Source organism: Hyla sarda, chromosome 5 (genome assembly GCF_029499605.1).
Source record: "Hyla sarda isolate aHylSar1 chromosome 5, aHylSar1.hap1, whole genome shotgun sequence".
NCBI lineage: Eukaryota > Metazoa > Chordata > Amphibia > Anura > Hylidae > Hyla > Hyla sarda.
The window spans coordinates 222,433,987-222,452,226 of record NC_079193.1 but is presented as its reverse complement, the minus strand read 5'-3'; the positions used below and the strand labels follow the sequence as shown (position 1 = coordinate 222,452,226).

General features: G+C 42.3%; 1 protein-coding gene across 4 annotated transcripts in view; it reads left to right on the top strand.

Moving 5' to 3' along the window:
- Positions 1-18,240, top strand: part of HIVEP1 (HIVEP zinc finger 1) — a 285,521-nt gene that overhangs the window by 203,323 nt on the left and 63,958 nt on the right. The window lies entirely within an intron of this gene.

The window sequence follows — 18,240 nt, the reverse complement described above, 5'->3', positions numbered from 1 at the left end:
TAGATCTAAAATAAAGTCAATTTGTTTTACATCAAAATGTGCCTCCACCAGTGTCTTTTTAATGGCTCTTACTCCCCTCTCATGCTGGATTGATGTGTACAAACTAACAATGTCAAAACTAGCAATTATGGCATTGGTAGGTACAACAATTTGTGAGATTTTTGATAAAAAATCACCAGTATCACGTAGATATGATTGTGCTTCCACAGCAAATTGTCGTAAAATTTTGTCCAAAAAGATGGAAACATTATTAGATACTGACCCCCTGCCGGAGACTATGGGCCTACCAGGAGGATCCTGTAGGCTTTTGTGTATCTTCGGCAGGAGGTACAGTAAAGGAGTAACCGGGAAATCAATTACAAGAAATTCACTCAATTTATTATCAATGAGGCCCTGCTCAAGTGCATCAGTGATAATTACCTGTAGTTTGTCCATTATCTGTCGTTTGGGGTCTCTGGGCAGCATTTTATATACATCTGGGTCCCCCAGCTGTCTATGTGCCTCACTAAGATAGGTACTCCGGTCCATGATCACAACCCCGCCGCCCTTGTCCGCCGGCTTGATAATGAGGTTGTGATCATGGACCAGTTCCTGCATAGCTAGTAACTCGGTATGTGTTAAGTTAGGATGTTTGAGCTTAGTCTGTTGTTCTTTAATCATAGTAAATTCTCTCCTCATACACTCCATAAATGTAGTGACCGCAGGGGATTCTACAGTAGGCTGAAATTTGCTAGGAATATGTACATCCAATTTTTTAAAGACAAAATCAGCACTATCACCAATAGTGTTGTTCCTACCACTATTGGTGATAGTGCTGATTTTGTCTTTAAAAAATTGGATGTACATATTCCTAGCAAATTTCAGCCTACTGTAGAATCCCCTGCGGTCACTACATTTATGGAGTGTATGAGGAGAGAATTTACTATGATTAAAGAACAACAGACTAAGCTCAAACATCCTAACTTAACACATACCGAGTTACTAGCTATGCAGGAACTGGTCCATGATCACAACCTCATTATCAAGCCGGCGGACAAGGGCGGCGGGGTTGTGATCATGGACCGAAGTACCTATCTTAGTGAGGCACATAGACAGCTGGGGGACCCAGATGTATATAAAATGCTGCCCAGAGACCCCAAACGACAGATAATGGACAAACTACAGGTAATTATCACTGATGCACTTGAGCAGGGCCTCATTGATAATAAATTGAGTGAATTTCTTGTAATTGATTTCCCGGTTACTCCTTTACTGTACCTCCTGCCGAAGATACACAAAAGCCTACAGGATCCTCCTGGTAGGCCCATAGTCTCCGGCAGGGGGTCAGTATCTAATAATGTTTCCATCTTTTTGGACAAAATTTTACGACAATTTGCTGTGGAAGCACAATCATATCTACGTGATACTGGTGATTTTTTAACAAAAATCTCACAAATTGTTGTACCTACCAATGCCATAATTGCTAGTTTTGACATTGTTAGTTTGTACACATCAATCCAGCATGAGAGGGGAGTAAGAGCCATTAAAAAGACACTGGTGGAGGCACATTTTGATGTAAAACAAATTGACTTTATTTTAGATCTATTACTGTTTGTACTACAGAATAATTATTTTCTTTTTGATGAAAAATACTATGTCCAACTACGTGGGACTGCCATGGGCAGCAACATGGCGCCCACGTATGCGAACATAGTGATGAGAGAGTTCGAGGAAAGCCACGTCTATGTAGCCCACCACTCCAGGAAGATCCTGGGGTGGTGGCGCTACATAGATGATATTTTTTTGATCTGGGATGGCACGGGTGAGGAATTATTGGAATTCCAAACATACCTGAACAGTGTTGACAGGGACTTACAGTTTACCCTGACCTATTCACAAGATAAGGTACAATTTTTGGACACAGAAGTTTCTATTGTAAATCATAGACTCTCTACAGACATATACTACAAGCCCACAGACTGTAATACCCTGCTACAATTTAATTCGTGCCACCCGAGACAGATGATTGAGTCACTGCCATACAGCCAATTTCTACGTGCCAGCAGAATTGTTGACAGTAGTGAGAAATTGGATCAGGCAGTAAATAAAATGGCAACCCAATTTATGACCAGAGGTTATCCCTCCACTCTGGTTAATAGACAGAAAGAGAGGCTTTATGAGGAAAGGAGGGGACAGAGGATATCTAGAACTAAAAGAGATCAGACAACACGTATTCCATTTATTTCTACCTTTAATGAAGTATCAGGACAGATTGCCCAAAAATTAAAAAAACATTGGTACTTGATCAGTGAAAGTTTTCCCAACATTCCTGAATTTAGGGAAATGCCCCTCATGTCCTATCGTAGGGCCAGAAATTTGAAGGATGAGCTAGTAAGGGCGGATGTGTCCAAACAAATTCAAACACAGAAATATGTTTCAGTACAGGCAAAGGGATGCTTTCCCTGTAGGAGGTGCGTGAATTGTAGGTATGTGCAGAGGGGAAATACATTCACGCACCCCCAGACAGGCAAAACTTATCCTATAAAATTCTACCTTAATTGTGAGAGTGATTTTGTGGTCTATATTTTGTGGTGTCCCTGTGGGTTTATTTATATTGGAGAGACAAAATGTGAGTTCAAAGTAAGATTAAATCAACATAGATACTCTATACGCAAAGGGAGAGTCGATTTACCGGTGTCCAAGCATTTTTTGGAAGCGGGACATCGAGAACAGGATTTAAAATGTATGGTGGTAGATCATATTCCACCGCTAAGGAGAGGTGGAGATAGGGTCGCCGCACTACAGAAAAGAGAATTGAGGTGGATATATGACCTCAATTCCCTTAAACCAAATGGTCTGAACGTAGAATTTGTAGTTACGCCAAGGATGATGATGAGATAATTGTTGTAGGGTCCCAGTGTAAGGCTATGTTCAGTGTGGTTATGTATTCTACAAGTGATATTATTTACTAATACTTGTCGTCTTAAATTTCAGAAATCTTGAAGTATTGATTATCGACGTTAAAATCAAGCAACCCTGAGAAAAGAACCGAGTACCTCAACACGGATCCGCATTCTTTTTTGTATATAATTTTTTCTATAATTTCTATTTTTAATTCTTAATTTTTATATTTGCTTAAAATTCATCAGTATAGTGACGGCACCCCTATACTTATATTGATACTGTAAGACATTTACCCCTTATGTTCTTTAACTGATTTACTACAAATGTTGTGCCCTGGTATGATTGTCACGTGTATGATGGGTTGCCGTTGGACACCTCTGTATTGACAGGAACGGTCTGGTGAAGTATCCTAACAGCCAGAAGGTGAGACTTTTACCAATCTGGTAGGGAGAAGCGTACTTTGGGACCCTATGGATTCCATAAGTCGCACCCAGATCCGTGCGGTACATAACAGAGGGCAAGTGTCCAGGTCCCTTGACTGTTTTCTAGCATGTGTGCAGGGTTACAATATTGGAATTATATGATTCCTACTATACATTTATCAATTGAGTGAAGTGCTTTGCCAGCAGTTCGCTACATAACCTAATGTTTATTTGCCCTGAATTAATATGGCGCTTGTGAACACCGATATATACACTGAGCATGCGCTGAGAGCCACGGAGCTTGGCCGCGATGCGCAAGTGATTGTTTACCTGACAGGTCGGGAGGTCTCTATGACTACCAGGGACGCCGTTACTATGATTGGTTGAATTCCGGTTACACCGGAAGTAGATCCCGGCGTCCCATGTGGACTCGGGTCTGCGGATCATGGCGCGTTTGCGAAGAGGCCGGCTAAAACAAACGGGTTTGCTTGATTGGGTAACGTCTTTTAACCCCTTTTTTACTTGTTTTGTTTACACGATCACTGTTGTAATTGTACATTTATATCACAACCCGATCCGATAAATGATTGGCGATCGGAATACAGAGATGTATACACTTTGTACCACAGTATAGAATACACTAAATTGATCATGTTTATATTTATTGGTTTGTATAGTTTTATACTTTGTTTATAACATGTCAGATGTCACATGATATGTAAATGTTAATGATGTCACTGATTTGGGGAGGTATTTAACCCCGCTTGTATCACTTGTGAATCACTTGAAAATGGCGGTGAGAGATCGCTGAAACGTTGTCAATTCTCCTTGGAATAAAAGCACTTACTTTTTTCACCCATTTTGGTGTGCTGCCTATATCCATTTATATCTAAAGAGGACCGGAGCACCGAGGTTCAAGGGCTTGCACCCAATCACCTGGATACGAGGAGGTGCTGCTTTGTATGATAATTATTATATATATATATATATATATATATATATATATATATATATATAAAACTCAACGTGTGTGTGTGTATGTATGTATGTGTGTATGTTCCAGCATCACGTCCAAACAGCTAAAGATATTAACATGAAACTTGGCACTCATGTTACTTATATGTCTACAACAAACATAGGATAGGTGATTTAACCCTTACTCACCCCCATTTGCCAGGGGCGGGATTTATGTTTAATGTCCCATACAAGTCAATGGGAAATATGTTACTGTATAACTTCCAAACGGCTTGAGATATTTTGATAATACTTGGTCACATGTTACTTATATGTCCACTTAAAATATAGGATAGTTAATTTAACCCTTAACTACACCCATTTGTGAGGGTCGGGTTTTTGTTTAAAGTCCCATGCAAATCAATGGCAAATGTATGTTCCCACATAACTTCCGTACGGCTGGAGATATTTCAATAACTGGTACACATATTATGGGTTGGGTTAGGAGGACCGGGTTAGGATGACTGGATAGGATGACGGGATAGGAGGTCGGGATATGACAACAATATATGAGGACGGGATATGACCTCAAAAGCTTCCTCCTTTTGTTTATTTCCCCCCCCCCCCCCCCCCAACAAGGATTAGGAAGGAAAAACCGGGCAATGCCGGGTACTCAGCTAGTGTATGCTAAAAAAAAAAAAATGGTATTCTAGAGTAATTTTTTGTTATATGCTTATGTGAGCCAAATTTATCAACCCCCTGTGATAGTATGATAAATATGTCAAACATAAGCAAAACCAAAGCAAGAAAAAAATTCATTCAGAACTTGCTTGCCAAAGCAAACAATGATAAATGTCCTTGCATATCTTTATTCTGTAGGTCCTTATGGTCACAAGGATACCTAATTTTATGTAGGTTTTGTTTTATTTTACTACTTTAAAAAAATTATAACTACATGCACCAAAATTAGTATGTGTAAAATTGTCATCTTCTGACCCCTATTGGGGACATTTATCATTGTTGCTTTGGTAAGAGAGTTCTGTAGGCTTTTCTTTTTTTTCTTGCTTTTGGTTTTGCTTATGTGTGACACATTTATCATACTATCACAGGGGGTTGATTGGCTTACATAAGCAAAAACCAATAAATGACTTCAGAACACCAATTTGCAGCTTTGAAAAAAATGTGTGGAAAATTTTTTTTTTCCAACTTTTTTTCTTCTAAATGTCTTTTTTTATCATTTTTTTTGTTTACTTCTCATTTCAGATCCGTGTATCCTGTGGATTACTTTAGATTTGAAGGAGTTCAGTGACCAGCGTTTTTTGGTTTAATGTTAATAAAATGGTAAACGAGGGCTTTTGGGGGAGTGTTTTTTTGGAATAATTTTTTTTTTTTTTTTTTTTAAACGTGTTGTGTTTTTCTTATTTACTTGACAGGCTTAGTAGTGGAAGCTGTCTAATAGATGGAGTCCATTACTAAGCCGGGCTTAGTATTAGCCACAAAAACAGCTGAAGCGAACCCCCAATTATTACCCTGGTACCCACCACCACAGGGGTGTCGGAAGCCGATACCAACAGGACCGGAGCATCAAAAATGACCCTAGGAACGTCAGACTGTTGCTGCTTGGTTTGTATTTGGCTGCGAATAAAAATAGGGAACCCCTATTTTTTTGCATAAATAATTAGATATAAATAAAAAATGCATAGGGTTCCCTGTATTTTTATTTTTGGCCAAATACCAACCAAGCAGCAACAGCCTGACGTTACCAGAGTGGGTGAGGACCATTGTTACTCTCCCTCCCCAGCCTAAATAATGCCAGCCTGTTACTGCCTAGGCCCATAAGCACCATTTGCTCCGGGCTTGTTGGTACTGGCTCTTACTGGCACTCCTGTGGTGGTGGGTACCTGGGTAATAATTGGGGGTTAGCGCTAGCTCTTTTTGGGGCCAACGCTAAGCCCAGGCTTAGTAATGGGCTCTGTCCATTAGACCGCTTCCACTACTAATGCCCCTTTCGCACTGCCGGTATGCATCGGCAAATTCGTCCGTCGAACTCCCTTTTTTTTTTTCCAGTTTGCCGGCCGTAATTTTTCCGGAGCATACCGGCAAATAACGGGTCCTGATGGACCCCATTGTATTCTCTAGCCGCCGTTATTTTCGGAGAAAAAAGTGCAAGCACTATTTTTTCTCCGGCTTTTCTTGATCCTAAAATAACGGGCTTCACACTGCCGGAGACAGCCAGCAGTGTGAATGTAACCTTAGCCTGTCAAGTAAATAAAAAAAATAAAAAAAAACACAATACATTTAAAAAAAATGTATTCCAAAAAACTCTCCCCCCCACAAGCCCTCATTAACCATTTTATTAACATTAAACAGAAAGAAAGAAAAATGCTGGTCATTGACGCAGTCCACCGTATCCAAAGTAGTCCAAAGGATACACGGATCTGGAATGAGAAAAAAAGAATTAAGAAAAATAGGGTAATACATTTATTGTCACCCGCATCTCCCGTGCCGCACGCCTACAACTCCCAGCATGCCCGCAGTTCTGAGGGATGGCAGGGACCGCTCCTACACATCTGCCGGCCTGGCTGCGGGAGTTCCGGGCAGCTGCCGAGTTATGCCAGCCCGCGGGGATAATGTAAGATGGAGCCCGGGTGGCTGCAGAGTAATGCCAGCCCGGGCTCCTTTTAACATATAATGGAGCCGCAGAGTTTTTAGTCCCTACTGTAAGATCAAATTTCCCACCGGGTCCCATCATTGGCTGCTCGGTCCCACCCAATCACGGGACCCAGCGGGAAATATGAAAGTACAGTAGGGGATATAGGAAACTCAGTGTGCCAAGGTATGGTAAAAGGAGCCCAGGGCGGCATCAGTGTGCAGCCGCCGGGCTCCGTCTGATTCTAACCCCGCTACCTTAACGTAATCATGGGGACACCACTTTACATCCCCCCTTGTCTCCCACCCGCCTGCGCCGCACATCCCCTGCCCGCTACAAGACTAAAACTCCCAGAATGCCCTCACTGTAAGTGAATGCTGTAGTCTTGCAAAAGTTAGCAGACAGATGGGTGATGTGCAGTGCAGGCGGGTGGGAGACAAGCGGGGGATGTAAAGCAGTGTCCCCGTCATTAAGTTAGGGTAACGGGGATAGAATCAGACGGAGCCCAGTGGTAGCAGAGTGATGGCAGCCCGGGTTCCTTTGTACAGTTGTAATACCATATAAAAATCTGCTTTCTAAAGCCGTTTTGTAAGACCGCTCCGGGCTGGCTTACGTTTACACTGTTTTGGAGGCTTTGTGACTTTGTGCGACTTTGGCACTTGATAAATCCCTGACCACTGCAAAGTGAAAAATAAAATTCACTTTCGTAAGCTCTTTTGTAGATTTTTGCTTATAGCCAAAAGTCACAAAGAAATTTGCTTAGGGGCTAATGCAACTTTTTTTGTAAGCAAAAAAAGAGCTCTAAATAAATCCCTTGATAAATGTCCCCCTATAACTTTTTTATTTTTCAGCATACGGGCGATATGAAGGCCCATTTCTTGTGCCCTTTGTAGTTTTTTTTATTGATACCATTTCTGTTTTGATGGGACATTTTGATGGCTTTTTAGTAGTTTTTTTTTGTGGTATATGAAGTGACCAAAAATGCACAATTTTGGACTTTGGTATTTTTTTACGTTTACGCTGTGCAGTTTAGTTAACCTTATAATTTAATAGTTCAACATTTACACATGCCGTGGTACCACATATGATGATTTTAATTTTTTATTACGTTATTTTATTTAAAAAATGGGAAAAGGGGGTGATTTAAACTTTTAATAGGGAAGGGGTTAAAGGGGTACTCCACTGGAAAAAAAATTTTTTTTTAAATCAACTGGTGCCAGAAAGTTAAACAGATTTGTATATTACTGCTATTAAAAAAAAAATCTCAATCCTTCCAGTACTTATCAACAGCTGTATACTACACAGGAAGTTATTTTCTTTTTGAATTTCCTTTCTGTCTGACCAGTGCTCTTTTCTGACACCTCTGTCCATTTTAGGAACTGTCAGGGGGTTGGAGCAAATCCACATAGCAAACCTATCCTGCTCTGGACAGTTCCTAAAATGGATAGAGGTGTCAGCAGAGAGCATTGTGGTCAGACAGAAAGGAAATTAAAAAAGAAAATAACTTCCTGTGGAGTATACAACAGCTGATAAGTACTGGAAGGATTAAGATTTTTTATTAGAAGTAATTTACAAATCTCTTGAACTTTCCGGCACCAGTTGATTTAAAAAAATAAAAATAAATGTTTTCCAGGGGAGTACAGCTTTAATTCACTTTTATTAATCCCCACAGAGGGCTATAACATGCAGTCTTTTGATTGCTTACACTGATCAATGCTATGCCATACATAGCATTGATAAGTGTTCTCGGCACACAGCTGCTCTAGGCTTGGAGCAGCAGATCGCCAAACGGATGACGAGGAGACAGGTGAGGACTCTCCTCTCATCCAGTAAGCTGATCGGGACCTTTCGATTTTGTTGCAATAGTCCCGGTCAGCTCCGCTGAGCTGCCGAGATAGTTTCACTTTCATTTTAGACGCCACGATCAACTTTGATTGCAGCGTCTAAAGGGTTGATGTCGGGCATCGGCCAGATCGGCGGTGCCCGGCATTAGCTGTGGGTCCTGGCTGTCTGAAGCATCCGGGACCCAGCGGGTTTAACGCGTTCTTCACTGTTGAGAACTGTTTAAACGCCGTAAATGGGACCAGGGCATACTTGTACGCCCTTGGTCCTTAACCCCTTAAGGACCCAGGCTTTTTCCGTTTTTTCATTTTCAATTTTTCCTCCTTAACTTTAAAAAATCATAACTCTTTAAAATTTTCACCTAAAATTCTATATGATTGCTTATTTTTTGCGTGTCTAACTCTACTTTGTAATGACATTAGTCATTTTACCCAAAAATCTACGGTGAAATGGGAAAAAAAATCAATGTGCGACAAAATTTATGAAAAAACACTATTTTGTAAGTTTTGGGGGCTTCCGTTTTTACGCAGTACATTTTTCGGCAAAAATTATACCTTATCTTTATTCTGTAGGTCCATACAGTTAAAATGATGCCCTACTTGTATAGGTTTGATTTTGTATTACTTCAGAAAAAAATCATGAATACATTCAGGGAAAATGTATACGTTTTAAATGGTCATCTTCTGACCCCTATAACTTTTTTATTTTTCTGTGTTCAGGGCGCTATGAGGGCTCATTTTATGCGTGGTATATTTTTATAATTCGGACATTTCCGCAGGCGGCGATACCACATATGTTTATTTTTATTTACACTGTGTTTTTTTTATTCTTGGAAATGCCGGGTGATTCAAACTTTTATTAGGGGAAGGGATAATTGAAAGGGTTAATGATTTTTTGACACTTTTCTTATGCAATATTATAGCTCCTATAGGTGGCTATAACATTGCATTAACTGATCTTGTACACTGATTGATCCATTCCTATGGAGATGAATCAATCAGTGTTTTCGGCAATTAAATGCTCAAGCCTGGATCTCAGGCTTGAAGCATTCATTCGGCGATCGGACAGCGCAGGAGAAGGTAAGAAGACCTCCTCCTGTGCTACAGCTGTTCGGGAAGCCGCGATTATACCGCGGCGATCCCGAACAGCTCCCTGAGCTAGCCAGGCACTTTTACTTTCGCTTTTAGCCGCGCGGCTCAGCTTTGAGCCACCGTAGACAAAAGGCGATAGCCCGTCGGGCATTTTCGGCAGCGGAAGATTTACGCTCTTTTAGCCTCCGACTCCGAATCTGCCAGTGAGGACGAGGAAGATCCGACTTTTTTGTGTTCTTCCTCGCCCTCCTCATCATCTAGCAGTGATGATGAGTCCCCTGTACGGCGGCGGAGACGCCGCCAGGCGAGGCCACGCACCCCCCATGAGAGTGACTCAGTGGCCGACACTAGTACGAGTGGCAATGCCGCTCGTAATAGGTGTCCGGCCCCCCAGACAAGTGCAACGGAGCACCCTTCTGATGACCCTGTCTGGAGCCCCCCAGAGGGTTATCAGCTACGGATTCCTGAGTTTGTTGGCGACTCAGGAATCCGGATTGACACGGCTGGCTTTTTAAAGTTTTTTTTTCAGTGACAACTTTGTCAATCACATGGTGGAGCAAACGAACTTGTTTGCCCAGCAGTTCATTGCCCACCACCCCGATTCGTTTTTGTCCAGGTCCAATGAATGGCGCGCCATTGATGCAGCGGAAATGAGGAAATTTTGGGACCTCACGCTGCATATGGGCCTGGACAAAAAAACCAAGTGTCAGGCAGTACTGGAGCGGGAACGTCCTCTACCAGACCCCGCTTTAAAGTATGGCGATGACACGGAAGCGGTACGAGGCCATTCGGAAATGCCTGCATTATGCAGATAATGCGGCATGTCCGCCCCGAGGTGATCCCGCCCATGACCGGCGTTACAAAGGTCATGGATCACTTTGGGGCCAAATTTTTGGAGGCCTACGTACCGCTCAGGGACCTCTCGGTAAATGAGTCTCTCATCAGTTTTAAGGGGAGACTCATCTTCCGCCAGTATATTCCCTCGAAGCGGGCACGGTATGGCGTGAAGCTCTATAAAATCTGCGAGAGTACCTCCGGGTACACTTGCAGGTTTAGGGTATATGAGGGACGGGATTCCCATATTGAACCCCCAGATTGTTCCCCCACTCTGGGTGTTATCGGGAAAATCGTTTGGGACCTTATGCACCCATTACTGGATAAGGGTTTCCACGTATACGTGGATAACTTTTATACCAGCATCCCTCTGTTCAAATCCCTTTCCGCCAGATCCACGTCTGCTTGTGGGACCGTGTGTAAGAACCAGAGAGGCCTCCCTCTAAATTTGGTCCAGACGCCTATCCCCAAGGGTGAGTCCCGTGCCCTCACCCATGATAACCTGTTGTTGGTGAAGTATAAGGATAAGAGGGATGTCCTTATACTCACCACTATTCATGGGAACGGCAGCACCCCTGTCCCTGTGCGAGGTACCGTGGGACCGGTCCTCAAGCCCGATTGTATTCTGGACTACAATCGGTATATGGGGGGAGTTGATCTCTCAGATCAAGTCCTCAAGCCATATAATGCCATGCGGAAAACACAGGCATGGTACAAAAAAGTTGCAGTCTACATGGTACAGGTTGCCATGTACAACGCTTTTGTACTATCCCAGTACGCTGGCAACACAGGGACATTCCTCCAGTACCAAGAAGAAGTCTTAAGGTTCCTGATCTTTGGCGACCGGGAAAGATCAGGCCAGACTTCCCAAGGGTCTGGAGTTATAGGCGCCATGATCGTCCCAGGCCAACACTTTCCAGGTGAGGTCCCCCACACTGGAAAGAAGGGGCGATCCCAGAAAAAATGCAGAATGTGTCGCAGGAAGGGGATACGGAAGTACACCATCCATCAGTGCGACACTTGCCCAGATAATCCGGGCCTCTTCATAAAAGACTGCTTCAGGGAGTATCACACTTCCATGGAGCCCTAAATTTTCCCTTTACATTTTTAATTGTCCATAATTTGACCAATGTACCAAGTCCAGAGTACATTCCAAATTTTAACCCCATAAATCACTAAATTGCCCAAAAAACTGAAAAAACTAAAACCTGATGGGGGGATTTTTCAAAAAAAATGGGTCATAGGTCACTGAGTCACTATCATCGGGGACTTTTTATGTTGCCTCAAATGCGCAGCACTCTCTCTCCACCTGAGCGGGTGCGCATTTGAGGCAGCAGGTTAGGGACGGCCACACACATCACCATCACATTCCCAGAATGATGATTCAGAGCATAGGGTTTGGGGCAGGCATTATTTATTTAGTTTCGGTTATCCTATGGGTCATCATTCTGGGAACATATCCTGTTTTATTATTTTATGATTTTTAGTTTTCTGGCCCACTGTACCCCATATTACGGGCCTCTGTACCCCACCTGTCTACCCCAGTTACGGCCCGTTGTCCCCCATAGTGTTCCCCTATTTTAGGGCTCAGTGCTCCCCCCATTAATGCTCCTTGAGGGGGGGTCCCACATCCTGGCTGCTAAGATAAGCTCAAGGCCCCTGACTGACCTCCCACTCCAAGACCTGGTGTGCACCCGTGGAGCGAAAATCATCAAAAATTAAGGTATGTCCTTACTCCAAAGAAATGTATTTACAAATTGTATTTTCTGCTATTAACCCTTGCAAAAATGTAAAATTTTGGGGAAACCCCACATTTTAGTGAAACAAAAAATATTTTTTTTACATATGCAAAAGTCGTGAAACCCCTGTGGGGTATTAAGGCTCATTTAATTCCTCGTTACATTCCTCAAGGGGTCTAGTTTCCAAAATTGTATGCCATGTGGGGGTGTTTTTGCTGTCCTGGCACCATAGGGGCTTCCTAAATGCGACATGCCCCCCCCCCCCCGAGCAAAATTTGCTCTCAAAAAGCCAAATTTGACTCCTTCTCTTCTGAGCATTGTAGTTTGCCCGCAGTGCACTTCAGGTCAACTTATGGGGTACTGCCATACTCAGAAGAGATGGGGGTTACAAATTTTGGGGGGTATTTTCTGCTATTAACCCTTTCAAAAATTTGAAATTTGGGGGGAAACACACATTCTAGTGAAATAAAAATTTTTTTTTTTTACATATGCAAAAGTTGTGAAACCCCTGTGGGGTATTAAGGCTCACTTAATTCCTTGTTACGTTCCTCAAGGGGTCTAGTTTCCAAAATGGTATACCATGTGTTTTTTTTTTTTCTGGCACCATAGGGTGCACCATAAATGCCAAATATGACTCCTTCTCTTCTGAGCATTGTAGTTCACCAATAGTGCACTTCAGGTCAACTTATGGGGTACCGCCATACTCAGAAGAGATGGGGTTACAGATTTTGGGGGGTATTTTCTGCTATTAACCCTTGCAAAAATGTGAAATTTGGGGGGAAACACACATTTTAGTGAAAAAGTTTTTTTTTTTTTTACGTATGCAAAAGTCGTGAAACACCTGTGGGGTATTAAGGCTCACTTAATCCCTTGTTATGTTCCTCAAGGGGTCTAGTTTCCAAAATGGTATGCCATGTGTTTTTTTTTTTTTTTTTTTTTGCTGTTCTGGCACCCTAGGGGCTTCCTAAATGCAACATGCCCCCCAAAAACCATTTCACAAAAACGTACCCTCCAAAATCCCCTTGTCGCTCCTTCGCTTCTGAGCCCTCTACTTCGCCCGCCGAACTCTTGAGTAAGCACATACCTCATATGTCTAAGTAAAGAGAAATTGGGCTACAAATATAAGTATACATTTTCTCCTTTTACCCCTTGTAAAAAATTTTAAATTGCGTCTACAAGAACATGCGAGTGTAAAAAATGAAGATTGTGAATTTTCTCCTTCACTTTGCTGCTACTCCTGTGAAACACCTAAAGGGTTAAAATGCTGACTGAATGTCATTTTGAATACTTTGGGGGTTGCAGTTTTTATAATGGGGTCATTTGTGGGGTATTTCTAATATGAAGACCCTTCAAATCCACTTCAAACCTGAACTGGTCCCTGAAAAAAAGCGAGTTTCAAAATTTTGTGAAAAATTGGAAAATTGCTGCTGAACTTTGAAGCCCTCTGGTGTCTTCCAAAAGTAAAAACACGTCAATTTTATGATGCAAACATAAAGTAGACATATTGAAAATGTGAATAAATTTTTTTTTTATTTGGAATATCCATTTTCCTTACAAGCAGAGAGCTTCAAAGTTAGAAAATGCAAAATTTTCAAATTTTTCATCAAATTTTGGGATTTTTCACCAAGAAAAGATGCAAGTTACCACAAAATTTTACCACTATGTTAAAGTAGAATATGTCACGAAAAAACTTTCTCGGAATCAGAATGATAACTAAAAGCATCCCAGAGTTATTAATGTTTAAGTGACAGTGGTCAGATGTTCAAAAAATGGCCGAGTCCTCAGGTGTAAAATGGCTGGGTCCTTAAGGGGTTAAAATTGTCCTATTCTAACTACCTATATCTTTATTTTTCTATATACGTGGCTGTTTGAGGGCTCATATTTTGCCTTGTGATTTGTAGTGTTTATCAGTACCATGTTTGCTTTTGTGCTTTTTTTGATCACTTTTTATTCAATTATTTGGGGATGTGATATGACCAAAAATCTGCAGTTTTGGATTGATATTTTTTTCTGCAATTATTGGGTTCATCATATGGGATTAATAATATTTTAATTTAGTTCTGACAGTTTTGCACGTGGTGATACCAAGTATGTTTATTTTGTTTAGGGCTGCAGTTAGCGATTATTTTAATAATCGTTTAGTTGCTGATTATTTCATCGATTAATCGGAAAAACATCAAAACGGCCAAAAAAGGATTCAGCTGATTCTACTTGAAAAATTTATGTACAATGGCCATATTTAAAGTTTCTAGAATGTTATGTGACCAAACAGCAGCAATTTGGGGCTTTTTTTTTTTTTTTTTATAACGTTTAGGCCGGTTACTGTTACAGGATCATTATTCATATTTTTTTACTTTTTTTGTATAGCAATAGGAAAAGGGGGAGCTATTTTTTATTGGGGAAACTTTTTATATAGCACTCCTATACACATGGGGGTATGTGCAGACTGCAGAGCCTTGCACCCAACCCATGTCTGTAGTACTACAAACACTATGGTACAAATGCTCTGCACACACCCCCATGTGTATAGAAATGTATATGTACTACATACACACTGCTTTACCCATGGGGGTATGTGCAGAGCACTGCATCCTGGTGTCTGTAGTACAGACACTAGGATGCAATGCTCTGCACATACTACCATGTGTATAGCAGTGTGTATGTAGTACACATTTACACTACTATACACATGGAGGTATGTGAAGAGCATTGCATCCTAGTGTCTGTAGTACAGACGCTAGGATGCAATGCTCTGCACATACTCCATGTGTATAGTAGTGTATGTGCAGAGCATTGCATCCTAGTGTCTGTACTACAGACACAAGGGTGCAATGCTCTGCATATACCCTTATGTGTATAGCAGTGTGTGCAGAGCATTGCACCCCTGTGTCTGTGGTACATGGTTGCCCACGCTTCAGGCGCTGGTCGTGATGCGCCACTCTGTGGAAGAGCAGGGGCTCCGTACAGACGATCGCAGGGCGCCACAGTTCTCGTACCACAGTTCTCGCACTGTTCCACTGAACACAAAGTAAGTTTCAAAATGCTTTATAGGTTGTAAAGAACTGAACATTGTCATTTGTTGTGTTTGCAGCATATTTACTGAAATCAAAAGCTATTTCAATCAAACTTTTAACATTTTAACTTTTTAAACATTTTAACAGGTCACGTTACATTCTAACATAGGACCCCTTATTTGATAGCAGCTTCACAAGTCTTGCATCCATTGAACTTGTGAGTTTTTTTAACAGTTTCTGCTTGAATTTGTTTGCAAAATGTCAGAATAGCCTCCCAGAGCTGCTGTTTGGATGTAAACTGCCTCCCACTCTCATAGATCTTTTGCTTGAGGATGCTCCAAAGGTTCTCAATAGGATTGAGATCAGGGGAGGATGGAGACCACACCATGACTTTCTCTCCTTTTAACCCCATAGCAGCCATTGATGCAGAGTTATTCTTTGCAGAATGAGAGGGTGCATTGTCATGCACGAAGATGATTTTATTACGGAAAGCATAGTTCTTCCTTCTGTACCAGAGAAGAAAGTGGTCAGTCAGAAACTCCACATACTTTGCAGAGGTCAACCTTGGGGGGCCCTAAAGGGCCCATCAGCTCTCTTCCCATGATTCCGGCCCAAAACATGACTCCACAAAGCCTTGCTGAAGTCGCAGCCTTTTTGGAACAGGATGGCCATCCACCAACCATCCATTACTCCATCCATCTGGACCATCCAGGGTTGCACGGCATTCATCCTTGAACAGGACTGTTTGAAAATTAGTATTCATGTATTTTTCTGCTCAATGCAGCAGTTTCTGCTTGTGAGCATTGGTTAGTGGTGGCCGAATAGACGGTTTATACACAGTTGCAAGACTCTGGAGGACTCTACACCTTGATGTCCGTGGGACTCCAGAGGCACAAGCAGCTTCAAATATCTGTTTGCTGCTATGTATTGGTATTTTAGCATTCTTCCTCAATGTGCCTTTATCCTCATGAACCAGTCTGTGCTCTGAATCAGCCACAAATCTCTTAATAGTGGGATGATCATGCTTAAGTTTTCATACCTCATCCAAGGCATTGAAATATTTCACTATTTTCGGCAGCAGAGTTCCTTTTTCTTCCCCATATTGCTCGAACATGGTGCTCTGCTTAAAGGGGTACTCCGGTCGAAAACTTTTTTTTTTTTTATAAATCAACTGGTGCCAGAAAGTTAAACAGATTTGTAAATTAAACACAAAAGCAGACACGTACATGCACTCACCGCTCAGCAGAGACAGTTCGGAGGAGAAATCCGGTATGCGGGGAGCTGGATCACAGCATCCACGTATACCGGATTTCTCCACCGAACTGTCTCCGCTGAGCGGTGAGTGCACGTACGTGTCGTCTTTTGTGTTTATTCTTGATACTTCAATCTTTGTATGTGCACCCCACAGGAGACGACTTATTAGGTTGCCGATACCCAGCTGCTCCATAATCAAGGTGAAGTTGCCTTTTGTGTGCCTTCTCATCTCATCACTACTTTAGATTTGTAAATTACTTCTATTAAAAAGTCTTAATCCTTTCAGAACTTATTAGCTGCTGAAAACTACAGAGGAAATTCTTTTATTTTTGGAACACAGAGCACAGTGCTCTCTGATGACAACTCTGTCCATTTTAAGAACTGTCCAGAGTAGGAGAAAATCCCCATAGCAAACATAAGCTGATCTGGACAGTTCCTAAAATGGACAGAGATGTCAGCAGAGAGCATTGTGCTTGTGATGTCAGCAGAGAGCTCTGTGTTCCAAAATGAAAAGAATTTCCTCTGTAGTATTCCGCAGCTAATAAGTACTGGAAGGTAGGGATCGACCAATATCGTTTTTTTAGGGCCGATACCGATAATTTGTGGAGGTTAGGGCTGATATCCGACAAATTATACCGATATTCCGGTATAAGTTGTCGGCTATTTACCTTACCCCCCCCCCCCCACGTAGACCGCCACCAACCGCTTCTCTCCCCCTGCCTGTCCGGGGGTCCTGAGTCCTATCACCCCCGCCGCACCGCTCCCCCTACCACCCCACCGCGCCACGTCGCACCCCCCACCGCACTGCCCTGGCCCCATTGCCTCCCCCATCCCCGGTTTTATAATTACCTGTTCCTGGGGCCCGGGGTCCACTCTACATCTGGCTCCGGTGGTGTCCTCCTGAGCTGTCATTGTGCGCACTGACGGTGACGTCACGTCGCATCACGTCACTCGTCATTGCGCACAGCGTAACGAAGGATGCAGCAGGAGCCAGAAGTAGTGTTGACCCATAGCCCCGGGAACAGGTAATTACAAAACCGGGGATGGGGAAGGCAATGGGGGTGGTGCGGTGGGGGTGCGACGCGGTGCGGTGGGGGCGTTGCGGGGGGCGGGGCATTATCGGCATATCGGCATGGTAATTGCCGATAATGCCGATAATGCCCAAAATCGTGATTATCGGACAATAATATCGGCCAAACCAATAATCGGTCGATCCTTACTGGAAGGATTAAGATTTTTTTATAGAAGTAATTTACAAATCTGTTTAACTTTCTGGCACCAGTTGATTAAAAAAAAAAAAAAAAGTTTTCCACTGGAGTACCCCTTTAATAATTTGGAACACCCACCTTTAGTAGTTTTTCCTTAAATTGGGCTCACCTGGCAATCTAATTGTCACAGGTGTCCAAGATTGTTTTCAGAGATCAAAAGAGCCCCAATGCCATCCATGAGTTAAACTGAAAAACAAAATATTTAATCTTTGTGACTTAAATAGAATTTGCATAATAATTTGGAACAGGGTGCACACACACACAAACACACATATATATAGCTAGCAGC